This window comes from Triticum urartu, chromosome 2A (genome assembly GCF_056163025.1).
Source record: "Triticum urartu cultivar PI428250 chromosome 2A, HENAU_Tu73, whole genome shotgun sequence".
NCBI lineage: Eukaryota > Viridiplantae > Streptophyta > Magnoliopsida > Poales > Poaceae > Triticum > Triticum urartu.
Window position 1 is genome coordinate 411,663,832 of NC_141874.1, and position 18,780 is coordinate 411,682,611.

Genomic DNA, 18,780 nt, shown 5'->3' on the forward strand with positions numbered 1-18,780 from the left:
GGCGGCAGCGACGGGGCGGCGCGGGGCTTGAGGCGGCGGCTTAGGGTTTCGGCTGGGCCTCCCCCCCGGCTTATAAAGGCGACCGGGCCAGGAGTCCGGGTAGGACACGGCCCGTTAGGTTAGTTCGTTTTTTTTAAATAATTACGCGCGGGAGAAAAATAAAAAGAAATACTAAACAGACTCCAAAAATCCCGAAATAAATTTTCCCGGGCTTCTAAAATAAAGCTGCACAAGGTGAACATTTATTTGGGGCCTAAATGCAATTTTGAAAAACGCACATTTTTCCTAAATTCAAATAAAACAACGAAAAACTCCGAAATAAAATCTTACTTCATTTTATTATTTAATCCTCAATATTTCTTTATTTTGGGAAAGTCATTTTATTCCCTCTCTCATATTTTTGTAGTAGAAATAGTTGATGATAAAATAATAAAAATCAAATGATCCTATTCTCAAAATTTGAGAAAACTCAAATATGAAAATAAAGAATTCCCCAACTCTCTCCGTGGGTCCTTGAGTTGCGTAGAAATTTCTAGGATCAACCAAAATGCAAAATAAAATATGCTATGCATTTATGATCTAATGTATAACATTCCAAATTGAAAATTTGGGATGTTACAAACCTACCCCCCTTAAGATGAATCTCACCCTCGAGATTCGGGTTGGCTAGAAAATAGGTGAGGATGGTCTTTGAGCAAATCTTCCTCTCGTTCCCAGGTGGCTTCATCCTCCGTGTGGTGGCTCCACTGAACTTTGCAAAACTTGATAACCTTGCTGCGGGTGACTCGACTGGCAAACTCGAGAATCTTAATTGGTTTCTCCTCATAGGTCAAATTGTTATCCAACTGAATTGCTTCAATTGGCACTGTGTCTCTCAATGGTATGTCAGCCATCTCCGCGTGGCACTTCTTCAACTGAGAAACGTGGAACACATCATGAACTCCTGACAATCCTTCGGGCAATTCCAACTTGTAGGCCACTTCTCCCATACGCTCCAATACTTGGTATGGTCCTATAAATCGTGGCGCTAACTTTCCCTTAACACCAAAACACTTTGTTCCCCGAAGTGGAGACACTCGAAGATAAGCTCTATCTCCAACTTCGTAAACAGTCTCCTTGCATTTAGAATCTGCATAACTCTTCTATCTGGACTGAGCTATCTTGAGTCTATCGCGAATCAATTTCACCTTCTGTTCAGACTCTTTAATCAAATTAGACCCAAACAACTGGCGGTCTCCAACATCGTCCCATGACAACGGTGTCCTGCACCTCCTTCCATACAAGGCTTCGAAAGGGGCCATCTTTAAACTAGTTTGGTAGCTGTTGTTGTAAGAGAACTCTGCATATGGCAAATTGTCGTCCCAACTAGATCCATAATCTAGCGCACAAGCTCTCAGCATATCCTTCAAAATCTGATTGACTCTCTCGGTCTGTCCATCTGTTTGTGGATGAAAAGCTGCATTGAATTCTAGCCTGGTTCCCAAAGTTTCGTGCAACTGCTTCCAGAACTTTGAGGTAAACTAGGTTCCTCTATCTGATACGATACTCCTCGGAACTCCATGCAAACATATGATCCAACTTAGCACTGGTGTAAGTGGTCTTTACCGGGATGAAATGAGCTACTTTCGTCAACCGATTGACTACAACCCAAATCAAGTCATAGCCTGAACGAGTTCTGGGCAATCCCGTGATAAAATCCATGCCTAACTTATCCCACTTCCACTCGGGTATCGGCAATGGTTGTAACAATCCTGCTGGCTTCTGATGCTCTGCCTTTACTCTCTGACATACATCACAAACTGCTACGTACTCCGCAATATCCTTCTTCATTCTGGTCCACCAGAAAATATCTTTCAAATCCAAATACATCTTGGTATTTCCTGGGTGAATCGAATATGGTGAGTCATGTGCCTCTTGCAGAATTAGCTTCCTAATCTCTGGGTCATTGGGCACATAAACACGATCTTCAAACCATAGGGTGTCGTGCTCATCCTCATGAAATCCTTTAGCCTTTCCTTTGCTAAGTTTCTCCTTAATAGAAGCAATCTCCTTGTCAGTCTTCTGAGCTTCTCTGATTCTATCCATCAAAGTTGACTGAATCTCCAATGCTGCTACATAGCCTCTCGGAACTATGTCCAAACATAGTTCACGAAGATTTTCTGCTAACTCCCTTGGTATTTCTCCCATCATTAGCGTATTGACATGACTCTTACGGCTTAATGCGTCAGCTACTACATTAGCCTTTCTGGGATGATAATGCAATTTCATGTCATAATCCTTGATGAGCTCCAACCATCTCCTTTGTCTGAGGTTTAACTCCTTCTGTGTGAAAATAGACTTCAAACTCTTATGATCTGTGTACACCTCGCATTGGTTTCCAATCAGAAAATGTCTCCAAGTTTTCAATGCATGCACTACGGCTGCTAACTCCAAATCATGCGTAGCATAATTCAACTCATGAGGCTTAAGCTGTCGTGAGGCATAGGAAACAACTCTCCCTTCCTGCATAAGCACTGCTCCAAGTCCGCGTCGTGAAGCGTCGCAATACACCTCATAATCCTTGGTCTGGTCTGGTAAAATCAACACTGGTGAAGTAACCAAACGTTTCTTCAACTCCTCGAAACTAGCCTCACACTCCTCAGTCCATTTGAACTTGGTATCTTTCTTCGACAACTCAGTCATAGGCTTCGCAATCTTTGAGAAATTCTCAATAAATCTCCGGTAGTATCCTGCGAGTCCAAGAAAACTCCAGATCTCTCCCACGGTGGTTGGTGCTTCCCACTTGGTCACGGTATCAACTTTAGTGGGATCAACTGCTATACCTTCTCCAGATATAACGTGTCCGAGGAATCCTACTTCCTTCAACCAAAACTCACATTTGCTGAACTTGGCATACAATTTATGTTCTCTGAGCTTTCCAAGAACCAAACGCAAATGCTCCTTATGCTCCTCTTCATTCTTTGAGTAAACCAAGATATCATCAATGAACACTACGATGAACTTATCCAAAAACTCCATAAACACTTTGTTCATCATGTTCATAAAATAAGCAGGTGCGTTAGTCAGTCCAAATGACATAACGGTATACTCGTACAACCCATACCTGGTGGTAAAAGCTGTCTTAGGTATATCCTGTTCCCGAATCTTCAACTGGTGGTATCCTGATCGCAGATCGATCTTGGAAAATACCTTAGCTCCTTGCAATCGATCAAACAGATCATTGATCATCGGTAGTGGGTACTTGTTCTTGATGGTTACTTCATTCAATCCTCGATAATCCACAACCATCCTTAACGATCTATCCTTCTTCTCCATTAGAAGTACTGGCAATCCCCAAGGCGAAGTACTTGGGCGAATATATCCCTTATCCAGTAACTCCTTAATCTGCTTCTTAATTTCCACCAAATCCTTTGCAGGCATCCTGTATGGTCTCTTTGATATTGGCCCCGTGCCTGGCAATAGCTCAATCAAAAACTCAATATCTCTATCCGGTGGCATGCCTGGCAACTCTTCTGGAAATACTTCAGGGAAATCCCTTACCACTGGTACTTCCTCCTGCACAACTCCTGTTAAACAATTTACTTGAGTCCCTTTTGACACATGCCGGGATACATACTTGATCCTTCTCCCTTTTGGGGTAGTAAGCAAAATTGTCTTACTGGCGCAATCGATGTTTCCTCCATACATCGACAGCCAATCCATACCCATAATTACATCCAATCCTTGTGATTCCAAAATGATTAAATCCGAGGGAAACACATGCCTACCTATGCTCAACGGCACTTGAAAACATCCTTGACTGGCCATATACTCCACTCCTGGTGAGCTTACTAGCATAGGTGTTCTAAGAACCTTAGTGGGCAGGTTATACTTATCCACAAATCCCCTTGATATGTATGAATGCGATGCACCAGTATCAAAAAGAACGAGTGCAGTAAATGACTTAACCAAAAACTTACCGATTACTGCATCTGGCTACTCTTCAACCTCCTCCACGTTAACGTGGTTCACTTGTCCCCTGTTGAAAGGGTTCGGCTTCTTCCCAGAGCTTCCATTGCCATTCTGGCCTTCAGGACATTCATTGGCATAATGCCCGGTCTTCTGACACATAAAGCAAGTGACTTGGCTTAGGTCCTTCTTGGTTGGGGTTGATGGGTTGGTGCGATTCTGGCTGTTGCTTCCTCCATTGCCATTACCATTCTTGGTGCCATTGTGATTGTGCGAGCTACCTCCTCCATGGGTATGCTGAAAATGTCCTCCCGATCTAGGGGTAAAACGTGGCTTCTGTTGAGCTCCATAAGTGTACTTCCCTTGTCCATACTTCCTCTTGCGGTTCTCAATCTGCTGCTGCTTGCCTTCAATCATAAGAGCACGATCTACCAAATCCTGGTAGTTGTTGAAGCTTTCTACCATCAACTGCATGCTCAACTCATCATTCGGTCCTTCTAGAAACTTCTCCTGCTTAGCTGCATCCGTAGCAACGTCTTCTGGGGCATAACGTGCTAGCTTACTAAAGTCCTCCACATACTGGCCAACTGTCCGTCCTCCTTGGCGCAAGTTGCGAAACTCACGCTTCTTCATGGCCATAGCTCCTGCTGAAACGTGGGCAGTGCGAAAAGCCTGCCGAAACTGGTCCCATGTGACAGTGTCAACAGGGAAAGTGGCTGTGAAATTCTCCCACCATGATGCTGCGGGTCCTTTAAGCTGATGTGCGACAAACTTCACCTTCTCCGCATCCGTGCATCCTGCTGTGGTCAACTCTCTAGCTGTCTTGCGGAGCCAATCATCTGCTACTATCGGCTCGGTGCTACTGGAAAACACCGGCGGATTCAGCCTAAGGAAACGGGCTAAGTGATCAACAGGTGGTGGTGGTGGGTTGTTGTTGTTGTTCCCCTGATTCTGATTCTGGACTAGCAACTGCATCAATGTGTTCTGCTGCTGGATCAACTGGGTGAGCTCCGGTGGAAAGGTAAATCTGGGGTCACGTCTCAGAGGCATCTGAGGGTTTAGAAAAGATGAGAGTTAAGAATAGAGGGGTCTAAAGAGAAAACACTACCCATATGCACATGAGGCAAAAGCAAACAATTCACTTCATTCATTCAAACAAGGGCATACAATCGATCTAACTATCGCAAAAGTGCTCGGACTACTATATTTACATGGTGGACTACTACTACTACTGATGAGGTGGTCTACTAGAAATATTCTTTGGTTGCTGACTCCATGATATCTGCTCCGGCTTCATCAACATAGTCATCATCGCTCTCATCTGGATCCGAGTCGGTGTCGTCGATGATGATGTAGTCTTCCGGGCTAATCTCCCTGGGTTCTTCATCTTCATCTACTGGTGTAGGGCCTCCCATAAATATTGCTAGCTTCATGGTTAGGTCGGCATTCTTATCCACCAATACTTCAATTTCCTCTTCATAATCTTCACGTGTAGCCTTAAGTTCTTCCTCCAGTTCCTTGATTCTTGTCCTAGCCTTCTTCAGATCTATCATGTGGGTGCACATCTGGTTCTCCTGTCGTCGAATGTGCTGATTTAACTCTGGGATAAAAGCTGTGATTGATCTATCCTTCCTGGTGCTGATCATCTCCCAGTGTTCATTTCGGCGCCCACAAATCTGGTAGATAGTATCCTTGAGATCATTTCGATAGACTTCTCCAATGCATCCCATGGCGATGTGTGCTGCCATGCTCTTTCCTAGACTCCAAGTTGGTGCATCAAAAGAAAACTCTATGGGCTCAGTGACTGGCATGAACGTCCTTCCTGGAACTTGAACTTGAATCATCCAGCGCTCTTCTTCAGGTAAAGTGGCGTTGTAGGTTCTGGTGAAGCTTGGTACTCCTATGTTCAGGTATCTAGTAACTTCCTTCAAGTGACGTCCAAAAGGTGTATCGTCATCTGGTTGCGTGAACTTGTTCTTTGCATCCGCCATCCTAAAGAGTAGAAAAGATGAGAGGTCAGAAAAGAAGAGAATGAATAGTGATCTAGGTCTTTAGCTTAGTGGTCGTGTCCTACAGTCAGCGTGTGCTCTGATACCATCTCTGTAGCGACCAGACCTCAAACGGTCTGATCTCTGTGCTCCGGTGTCATCCCTGGATCAGTAATGCTGACACCACACAGTACTCGGAGGATTTATAACAGAGTAGCAATCACACACTTATTACATCGAGTGTCTCCATAGAGAACTTATTACAATAAATATGGCTTAAGGCCATCTAATAACGATAACAGCGGAAGGCTTGGAAGATAAGTGAGTCCATCAACTCCAACGGCATCACTGAGTATAGAACCACGACCTAGAACTCCTTAATCATCGTCTGAAAAGTCTGCAACATTAACGTTGCAGCCCGAAACGGGTCAGCACATGGAATATGCTGGCAATGTAACACATAGAGAGTAATGGAATGAAACAGCTATACTATATGCATATTTGGCTGGTGGAAAGCTCTATGGTTACAGTTTTGTGTAAAACCAATTTTTCCCTACTACAAAGGAATAAATTTATTTAACTATCATGGTGGTTGTTGAACATTGAGAATGGTTGACAGCATTCTCAATCCCAATTAAACATCATTAAACCCAACAAACTTAATTTAAAGTAACATGATGAGATTTACATGATAATCCAAGTACTAGATACTCAAGATGTCCATAACCGGGGACACGGCTAATCATGATTAGTTTATTACACTCTACAGAGGTTTGCGCACTTTTCCCCAGAAGACTCGATCGCCTCCATTTGGTTTCTCGCACTACAGGGTGTTTGAGAAGACGGATGACCGAGACATAGTCTTTCAGAAGCGCTAGCACCTTACGATGGATAGACCATTACACCTACTTTCCCCTACATCTTCTAGTCTACCCTGTAAGAGTTCACACGACTTAATCAACTATGCTAGATCCCATAATGGCTTGTGGCTGCACACGGAAGTTTCTAGTATGAATAATCTCATGATCCCTTTGAGCCTGGGTGGCGGTCCAAAAGAAAACAAGCAATCCTGGAATACCCAGGTACCTCAATCCACCCAGATGTGTGTTTAAGTTGCCACCTTAGATAAACCATTAATTAACAAGCTCACATCTGTCATGGATATCACTCACCCAATCCACGTCTACTAGCATAGCATGGCAATAAGCAAACGTAGAAGTAACTCCCAAAGGTTTGATAGTAGACAGGTAATAGGTACTACCTCAACTACTTCCCATCCCACAATTTAATTAGATCCTAATCATGCAATGTGTGAGGATTGATCTAATGCAATAAAACTGGGTAGTAGTAAAGGTATGATCAAAGTGTTACTTGCCTTGCTGATGATCGACGAAACCTAGCGATTCAAAGTAACAAGCGGCGCACTCCGAGTACTCTATCGCAAACAAACAAGCAAGCATACAATAAGTACTCATCTAATGCACAGGTAAAACTCAAATAAGAGATCTAACCAGAAGGTTCAACTTAAGAACTCCGGTTTGCAAAAAGAATCAAATCGAACGAAGCAACGAAAGTCAAACGGCGAAAGAAAACAACTTCGTTCTAGTAATCTGGATCTAAGGCAATTTTTACAGTAGCAAAAACTTGTTTAAGCTGGTTAAACGTGTAGGGAGTTTCGAGACGAAACTCCAGGCGCTTGAATCGCCTGATTTCGATAAACGAGCGAAAAGTTATACTAAAACGAAAATCGGATCAGGAATCACGATCAGAAAAATCGCGGATTTAATCAGAGAAAAAGAAAAACGACGAACGCTCACTAAAAAAATAAACCGGAAAAACCGACCTATTTAAAAAAACCGAAACTAAAAAAACCGATGGAAAATCGACGGAAAAACTGAACGGTTTTTTGGAAAAAACGGCGGCATGGATTTCGAGGCACAGCGAACCTCGGCGGCGTCCGGCGGCGGCGGCGGGGCGGCGCGGGGCTCGAGGCGACGGCTTAGGGTTTCGGTTGGGCCTCCCCCCCGGCTTATAAAGGCGACCGGGCCAGGAGTCCGGGTAGGACACGACCCGTTAGGTCGGTTCGTTTTTTTTTAAAATAATTACGCGCGGAATAAAAATAAAAAGAAATACTAAACGGACTCCAAAAATTCCAAAATAAAATTTCCCGGGCTTCTAAAATCAAGCCGCACAAGGTGAACATTTATTTGGGGCCTAAATGCAATTTTGAAAAATGCACATTTTTCCTAAATTCAAATAAAACAACGAAAAACTCTGAAATAAAATCTTACTTGATTTTATTATTTAATCCTCAATATTTCTTTATTTTGGGAAAGTCATTTTATTCCCTCTCTCATATTTTTGTAGTAGAAATAATTGATGATAAATAATAAAAATCAAATGATCCTATTCTCAAAATTTGAGAAAACTCAAATATGAAAATAAAGAATTCCCCAACTCTCTCCGTGGGTTCTTGAGTTGCGTAGAAATTTCTAGGATCAACCAAAATGAAAAATAAAATATGCTATGCATTTATGATATAATGTATAACATTCCAAATTGAAAATTTGGGATGTTACACTCCGGTTAATAGGTTAGTCCCAAAAATAATATAAAAGTGAATAATAAATCCCAAGAATGTCCAAAACAGAAGATAATATAGCATGGAGCAATAAAAAATTATAGATACATTGGAGACGTATCATACGAGAAGCATTTATGACATTTAATTGTTCATCAGGAAAGTTATCATCAATAGGTAGTGGGTCATCAAGAACATTCTCTAACCTAGACAAGTTGTCTGCAACGGGGTTCTGAGCTCCCTTTCTATCAATAATATGCAAATCAAATTCTTGTAGTAGGAGAACCTATCTAATAAGTCTAGGTTTAGCATCTTTCTTTTCCATAAGATATTTAATAGCAGCATGATCAGTGTGAATAGTTACTTTAGAATCAACAATATAAGGTTTGAACTTATCACATGCAAATACAACTGCTAAGAATTCTTTTTCAGTAGTAGCATAATTTCTCTGGGCATCGTCTAGAGTTTTACTAGCATATTGAATAACATTTAATTTTTTATCAACTCTTAGTCCTAGAACAACCCCTACAGCATAATCAGTTGCATCACACATAATTTCAAAAGGTAAATTCCAATCAGGTGGCTGATTAAATAGGTGCAGAAATGAAAGCTTCCTTAAGTATTTTAAATGCCTCTACACAATCATCATCAAAGACAAAATGGAATATCCTTTTGTAATAGGTTAGTCAGAGTCCGAGAATTTTTTGAGAAGTCCTTAATGAACCTCCTATAAAAGCCGACATGACCAAGGAAGCTTCTTATACCTTTGATGTCCTTGGGACACAACATCTTTTCAATAGCATCAACTTTAGCTTTATCAACTTCAATACCTCTTTCAGAAATTTTATGCCCCAAGACAATACCTTCATTAACCATAAAGTGGCACTTCTCCCAGTTCAAGACAAGATTAGTTTCTTCACATCTCTGCAAAACCCGATCAAGGTTGCTCAAGCAATCATCAAAAGAGGATCCATAAACGGAGAAATCGTCCATGAAAACCTCACAAAACTTTTCACAAAAGTCAGAGAATATAGCCATCATGCATCTTTGAAAGGCAGCAGGTGCATTACATAAACCAAAAGGCATACATCTATAAGCAAAAGTACCAAAAGGGCAAGTAAAAGTGGTCTTTGCTTGATCATCAGCTGACGCAGGTATTTGAGAGAAGCCAGAGTAACCATCTAGAAAGAAAAAATGTGTATGTTTGGATAATATTTCTAGCATTTGATCAATAAAAGGCAAAGGGTAATGATCTTTTTAGTAGCTTTATTTAATTTGCGGAAATCAATTACCATCCTATAGCCTATAATAATTCTTTGCGGAATCAATTCATCTTTATCATTAGGAACAATAGTAATGCCTCCCTTCTTAGGGACACAATGGACACGACTTACCCACTAACTATCAGCAACGGGATAAATTATACCTGCCTCAAGGAGCTTTAATACTTCCTTTCTTACTACTTCTTTCATCTTAGGATTCAGCCGTCGTTGGTGATCAATAACTGGTTTGGCGTCTTTCTCCAAATTTATTTTGTGTTGACATAGAGTGGGACTAATGCCCTTAAGATCATCAAGAGTATATCCAATAGCAGCACTGTGCTTCTTCAAAGTTTTCAATAATTTCTCTTCCCACTTCTCTGAAAGGTTAGCACTAATAATAACATGATATATCTTCTTTTCATCAAGATAAGCATATTTATGAGTATCAGGTAATGGTTTAATCTCAAAACGGGATCACCCTTGGGTGGAGGAGGATCCCCTAGGATTTCAACAGGCAAGTTGTGTTTCAGAATAGGTCCCTGTTCAAAGAATACTTCATCTATTTCCCTTCTTTCATTCATAAAACATATCATTTTCATGGTCTAGTAAATATTGTTCTAAAGGATCAGTAGGAGGCACGACAATAGACGCAAGACCAATAATTTCATCTTTACTAGGCAATTCCTCATCACGGGGTTGTCTACGAAATTTAGCAAAATTAAACTCATTGGACATATCCCCTAAACCAACAGAAACAATATCCTTATTGCAGTCTATCTTAGAATTAACAGTACTCAAGAAGGGTCTACCAAATATAACGGGACAAAAGCTATCTTGTGGGGAACCAAGAACAAGAAAATCAGTAGGGTATTTAACCTTCCCACACAAGACTTCAACATCTCTAACAATCCCAATTGGTGAAATAGTATCTCTACTGGCAAGCTTAATGGTAACATCGATATCTTCTATCTCAACAGGTGCAATATCATGCATAATTTATTTGTATAAGGAATGGGGTATTTCACTTGCACTAGCACCCATATCACATAAACCATGATAGCAATGATCTCCTATGTTACCAAAAATAACAGGCATGCCTACAATAGGTCTATGTTTATTTTTAGTATCAGGTCTAGCAATTCTAGCAATCTCATCACAGAAGTAAATAACATGCCCATCAATATTATTGGCCAAGAAATCTTTAGCCATAGAAATATTAGGTTCAACTTTAACTTGCTCAGGGGGTTTGTGTGTCCTAATATTACTTTTGTTGACTAGTTGAAACTTTAGCATGATCCTTTATTCTAACAGGGAAAGGTGGTTTCTCAACATAAGCAGTAGGAACAACATGATCATTATAAGTGATAGTCTTTTCTTCAACTTTAATAGGTGCAACTACTTTTACTTCAATGGGAGGATTATATTTAAACCACTTCTACTTAGGGAGATCAACATGAGTAGCAAATGATTCACAGAAAGAAGCTACTATCTCAGAGTCAAGTCCATATTTAGTGCTAAATTCACGGAAAACATGGGTATCCATAAAAGATTTAACACAATCAAACTTAGGTGTTATACCTGACTCCTTACCTTCATCGAGGTTCGAATCTTCAGAGTTGCGTTTAATTCTTTCCAATAAATCCCATTTGAATTCAATAGTCTTCATCATAAAAGATCTAGTACAAGAAGTATCGAGCATGGAGTGATTACTGAGAGAAAGCCGAGCATAAATTTTTTGAATAATCATTTCTCTTGAGAGCTCATGATTGGGGCATGAATATAACATTGACTTAAGCCTCCCCCAAGATTGAGCGATGCTTTCTCCTTCGCGAGGCCAAAAATTATATATATAATTATGATCACGATGAATAAGATGCATAGGATAAAACTTCTGGTGAAATTCCAGTTTCAATCACTTGTAGTCCCATGATCCCATATCATCACATAGCCTATACCATGTCAATGCATCTCCCTTAAAAGATAAATGGAAAAACTTCTTCTTGATAACATCCTCGGGCATACCTGCAAGCTTAAATAATCCACAAACTTCATCCACATAGATTAAGTGTAAATCAGGATGCAATGTTCCATCTCCTGCAAAAGAATTAACTAGCAGTTTCTCTATCACACCCGAAGGAATTTCAAGGTAAACATTTTCAGTAGGTTCAGTAGGTTGAGGAGCAACTCTTTGCTCTACTGGTCGGGGTGAAGATACCCCGAACAAGCCTCTCAAAGGATTATGTTCCATAGTAACAAGTGATTGTAAATTTCAGCACACTATATAAATTTTTCCTTACCAAATTCCACCTACCAAAGGCGCTTCACTCCCCGGCAACGACGCCAGAAAAGAGTTTTGATGACCCTGTCAGGACCCCGATTCCAAGTCATATCGATCTAGCCGGTAACACCTCATATCACTTTGCGGCCTCACGCATGGTATTCCCACGGGTGTCGCCTTACCATGGCCCGGGACCGTTTGCGCCATTTGGCTCACGTATATGATAGTGTCGCTAGCATCCATATGACAGAGAACCCGGGCCGACATGACTAGCCGTGAACCACAAGTGGCACTAACTTACGGGGACAGGCATACATGAATCAACATTGAGCATGTCGGTCAGCAGCGTGTGAATTCGGGCTGTAGCACTGGGCTAATAGGACTCCGGGAACCCGGGCTATAGAAGGCTAGGCAGGACTTCGGATGTCACCACGTGACATTTCCCCGAAGGGGCAGACACAGGAACGAAGTGAATCACATGCCGGCCAGTCAAGTGTTCCGGAGCAGTAGTGCTGGGCTAGCAGAACTCCAGTGAACCGGGCTGTAGCGGACTACTATGGCTCATGGAAGCACAAGACTACATTCCCCCATAAGAGAGGCTACCAAGGATAAACAACTAGGTTGTCGGATCCCACACATACCAAGCATTTCAATCATACACACAATATGCTCAATATGTGCAATACAACATGGCATCACAACAAGACTCTACGACTCAGAGTATTTATTCATTAGGCTCCGAGGAGCGAGATATTACAAGCATGGGTCTCATGACCCAACATACAGCACATACAAGCATCAAGCACATGCGGAAGCTTAACATGTCTGAGTACAGACATCTACAAATGAAAAAGGCTGAGAAGCCTGACTATCTACAAGACCCTCCCAAGGATACAAGATCGTAGATGGGGTAACAAGCTAAACATCGAAGTCCACGCGGAACTACAAGCGAGACTGAAGTCTCTCTGCAAAACATAAATTAAGCAAACGTGAGTACAAGTGTACTCAGCAAGACTTACATCAGAACTAACTACATATGCATCATTATCAACAAAGGGATGGTGGGGTTTAACTGCAGCAAGCCAGCTTTGACTCGGTGGCTATCCTGAACTACGACCACAAGTAACTCTTTTGCGGTGGCGCACACGAGTCCACATATTCACCATATCAATACTCCATTATGGATCCGCTCCCTTCTCCCTGCGAGAAAGCCATCCATAGCACTCACACTTATCTTGCGCATTTTAGAGTATCCACTTTCACTTGTCTATGAACTATGCAAGGGGTCCAAGTTTCCATATCCGAGGAATCCGGCTATTCGAATAGATAATGATAACCCTGCAGGGGTGTACTTCTTCACACACGCTCTCGCCACTTACCACCATGTACACATCGTGTATCTCAGCAACCTTCAAGCGAAAGCCTGACGAGGGAGTCGGCCACGACCTGACTAACCAACAAGTCTCTAGTCCATGCTTATCGCCTATTCGGGTTCCATCCGCAAGGAGATCCGGCCGGGGTGTCGCTCACGGCCCCAAACGATGTGAGCAAGGTTACCAAGCCCACCATCCGGGTGCCACTTGCTACATCGTGCCACTGTGCCTAGTCTGTCCCAAGCCCACCTGTACCGGGTGCCACTTGGTAGACTACTAGCACTACCTACAAACACTAGAAACTAGTTGCAACTCCTGGACAGAGATCAGGTTGATTAATAAGTCGAGAGGGGCACTTAAGCATTCCAATGCGTGGTAGTAGCTGTTCATGGATCACAAACACAGAACTCAGTTCCTGAGGTCGGCTGCAATGAGACAACCCACCATGTACTCCTACATGGCCTCTCACCACTACCTTTACCAAATCGTGTTCACACACTTAGCTCTCAACAGTAGGACATGTTCACCACATTCCAATTCATCCCCGATGAATCAGACCTGACTCAGCTCTAAGCAGTAGCAGGCATGACAAACAAACATGAATGAGTAGGCACATCAGGGCTCAAACAACTCCTACTCATGCTAGTGGGTTTCATCTATTTACTATGGCAATGACAGGTCATGCAGAGGAAAGGGGTTCAGCTACCGCAGCATGTAACAGTTGTAACATTGTTGTCCTAATGCAGTAAAAGAGAGCAGGAGCGAGAGAGTAGGATTGTATCAGAATGAACAAGGGGGTTTTGCTTGCCTGGCACTTCTAAAGATATTATAGCTCTTCATTGGTGTCATCGAACTCATCGTCGGAAGCACGTCTATCAAGAGGGGACGAATATCGGCAACAGAGAGGGAGAGCACAATCAATGCAATGCAACAATATGATGCATGATCATGACATGGCAATATGCTGTGATTTGGGCTAATGCAACAGAAAGTCATTTTAATTGAAGTGGAATTCAAAACTATATCAAATTCCAACTCCAAATCAATTATGAAAATTTCCCTTATCATGTTTCATCCTAAATAGTGAGGTTAGCTTGCTCAAACATGCATGAAAATGGTACAGATGGATTCCTTGAATTTTTCTGATAATTTTTCATATATAAATTATTTCATTTGGAGTTATAGATAATTTTCTATGATTTTTAGAAGCTTTGGGCATTTTCTAGAATTAACAAATCATTTAAGATTTATTTAAAATCCAGAAAAGGATTACTGCGTCAGCCTGACATCATCATGACGTCAGTAGGTCAACAGGGCACGGTTCAGGTCAAACCTGACCAGTGGGACCCACTGGTCAATGACCCTGAGACACTTAGTGTCACAGACAGGTGGGTCCGGTCAATGGCCACGTCAGCGAGGTCAACGCCGACGCGTGGGGCCACTGTGTTAAGATTTAAACTTAACTATTTTGTTAGCTGGTTAGTTAGGCAGTGGGGCCCGCATGTCAGTGACTGTGGTTGGTACTTAGCAGTGTGGTTAGGCACTAATTAAGCCGGCCATGTCGGCGGTTAGCCGCCGGTGACACGCAGACGCGGCGGCGTCGCTCGTCCCGGTGACTCCAGCGACGAGAGGAGGCGGGGTTGGGCTCTAAGGCTACAGCACGACGAGGCGCATCGGGTGGTGGCCGCGGGGCTGCCGGAGATGGCCTGAGGCGACGGCAACGTCAAGTGGAGCAGCGCCGGAGCTCAGGCAAAGGCAGAAATGGTGCTACAAGGCACGATAGGGCGAACCCGTGGGTGCTGCAGGTTCACAGGAGTGCGGCGAGCAAGCTGGTCATGCTCGGGCGAGCGGACGAGCTCAAGAGCATGGAGCTCGTCGGCCATGGCGGCGGCAAGCTTCGGCGGAGGTGGGGAACGGAGCTAGAGCAAAAATGCGAGCAGGTGAGGAGGGGGAATCGGTCCGTGAGCTCACTGCAGTTGCAGAACGTGTCTCAGTGGGCTTGGGGGAGACCGGATGGCGACGTGATGACGAAGGCGATCGGCAGCCGGGCGTGGAGAAGATAGGTCGATGGCGAGGCGGCAGGGCATCCGGTGATGCGTGGCTTGACGGAGGGGTAGAAGCCAACGTGGCGGAGCTCTCAGACACGAAGAGAGGGCGACGGGGAGGCGGTGGCTGCGCAGGTGAAGCACGGCGACGGCGGAGCGCTCTCAAGTGATCTCAAGGAAGGGGGCTAGAGGGCAAGGGAGAGAGTAGAGAGTGAGGGGAAAGTGAGAGGACGGCCTCGCGCATCTCCAGACGCGGATTAGGACGAAGGAGCGGCCTCCAGCATGAAGCAGGAGGTGGAGGGCTCCACGGGTGCGCGCGCGTGTTCGCTCCTGCCTACTGGCAGGAGGAAGACGACGAGTGAGGAGGTAAGTGGGTTGGGCCGGCTAGGTGGGCTGGCCAGCTGCCAGGCCAGGTGGGCTGCAGGTAAGCCAGGTGGGTTTTTTCTCTCTCTGTTTTTTTCTAATTCTGTTCTGTTTTCTATTTTGCAGGTTTGTTTTGAATTTGGTTTTGAAACCAATTCAATTTTGTTGCTTCTAGAAATATTTTTAGAAGATAAAAGAATTAAACCAAAGCTCCATAAAATATTTCAGAATTATTGGACCTATATTTATTTAATAGTAGATATAAATCCAATTCAAATAGTTATTGATTTAATTCAAATGCCCAAAATAAATGTTTGTGAGACACCAAAAATATTGGTTTGGATTTTACCTCTCGCCAATATTTCTAGAGGATAACAAGAACATTTTCTTGGACTTATTTGAAGCAATTTTATCTTGATCATTTTTAAAAGGATTCCAAGGCTTTGAAAATTCCCCAATTCAAATTTCATTTGAATTTAAACATGATGCAACAACCAAGCTAGTCCAAGGCCAAGGTAAAGCTAGGGATGTGACAACTCACCCCCACTAAAACAAGAATCTCGTCCCGAGATTCAAGCGTAGGGTAAGATGGAAGGGGGAACACAAACTAACACAATCTTCACGATCCAGGTTGCGCTTCATAAGAACATTGATCCGATCACGATCTTGTCTCGGTGTCATGCTCTGAGAACTTCATCCAACACGATGATGACAGAAAGAAATTCTACGGAACTGATCTCCTCAAAGATCGAGCAACTGATGATCAGCTCACAGAACGAGACATAGCAACATCTCTCGAGATGAGACACGAAGCATACATCTAGAGGGATGGAGTGAAACAGATGACGAAGATTCAAGTTGGTAGGCAACAATTCAACGCTTAAATAGATGGTGAGGGGGGGGGGGTTCAAGGTAGCGAGGAGTTAAGTTGCCCATGATAGCATAACGGAACACCTCGGGGAAGGTGACTTGTAGAATTATTCCCTTAAGTGGCAAAAATAATTACTTTTGATACTGAGATCATTGAAACTCTCTATACCAGCCTAAGGAAAATCACAATTGATCAATTGAATGAATTCGAAAGAATGGCATACTTAGTTTGGAGAGGAAACTAGAGTTATAGGACACTCGGCAACGGAAGGCACATTCCAATTGATACCGAGGATATAACCCAATGACTGAGCGTGCTCTCAAGAACTTGAGCATTTCCGTATTCATCAAGGTTTTACAAACATCCGTGCCAAGGATCCTGGCAACACATCGTACTACCATGATAAACGGTGATGGAGGATGTAGATGCAAAGGAGGACATCACTTTCTCAGATTTTTCCTTAGCAATGCCAAAGAAGCAAAGCTGGATGATCGACCGGAGAGAAATTTAGCACTCCGCTTCTAATGTTCTCCTTGATGTACTGGTTACCATGGTCATGCTTTAAAGCATCAACATAGTCAGCAAGTAGTGGTCGGACTTCGGAATACAAAGGATCCATAAGAAGGAACTCCTGGAGTAAATCCTACGAAATCCTTATGGGGAGGTGGTCAACTTCCTCAATCAAGATACTACAATAATAGGTCTTCCGGCTGGGTGTGTTGGCCACGACATCCACTTTACCGGTTACAGAGAGACCAATATTATAGTTCTTGGAGTGTGTTCCAACCATCATATCTGCCTGAGATTCAGATCTGGTTGGTGTCAGGATATTCCAGACTCATCAAGTCTAGAAAGGAGAATGAAAGTTTGCAACACAAATCGACGATATGACATTGCGAGATTCTCGGGAAATGAACTACGATAGCATGCTCCAAAACATGAGCTGGTTCTGCTACACACCTGTGAACACACTGTCCTAGACAAGCATGACCACGTAGTAGTCTTATAATAAAACACTACCGAGTTCAGGTTGGGAACCATCATCGAGGATAACGAAATCTTGTACAAATCTGTCTGGTACCTTCAGGACTAGCACTTAGAACTTAGTATCCTTGAACAATCAATCAGTGGCTTGGTGTGCTAGGAACACATATGGAGTGGAGGTAATTAATCTACCAAACCATAGAATACTTCGCACGAATGCATGACTGACTTGGGATGATTCCAAAAGAAGCAAAAACAAGCTCCCTCGAATTCACGGCGGCAACTTACACCTAATGCACATGAACTTGGAGAAAGTCACTTCTTTCACCAAACATATACCTCATGAGCGGAACACAAAGGAAATGCTTACAAAGTTTCCAACACTAGCTTAATGTTTAACACGAATCATGGGGGAGACAAGATGCTGCTGATGGGCTCAACAGCAACTCATCGGAATTTCCATATCACCGGACTTCCACCATTATGTGAACATGGTGATAGTATTGGTCAGACCAAAAGATGTAATGGTGTATGCTCGAGGAATCAACCACGAGTAAGACAACATTACGAATATTGTTGGTTCTAACTTGATTTGACGATAGCCCACACTCAAATCAAGGTTTGGACAAGACAATAGGTTCAACAACTGATCATGGGGATCAGTTGATGAAGATATCATCTTTCTTCAACACACACACAAACACAAGGATATCCCTTTGGAACGAACTAAGTTAAGCAAGCTTTTATCTTCCAACTCTCCAAGTTGTTGTTTAGCTTAACCGACTAGCTCAGGGGTATCCCACACAGATTCTTGGAGAATGGGTGGTTTGGAGGAAAACCAACATGATCATGGACTCAACATAGCGGTCAGGTGACAACTTGGTAATACTTCCGAGAAGATATTCGGAACATCATGAACCACCGATATGTTACTAAGCTCGAGAACAATCTTGCTTTTTAGAGCAAGACGATATGATCAAATAAGCAAGGGATTGAATAATCCTCACTCATTGATCGAGGAGTGCACCAGAAATAAGGACTAGGTAGCTCAATCTATCTTAGAATGATGATTCAATAACCAACACGC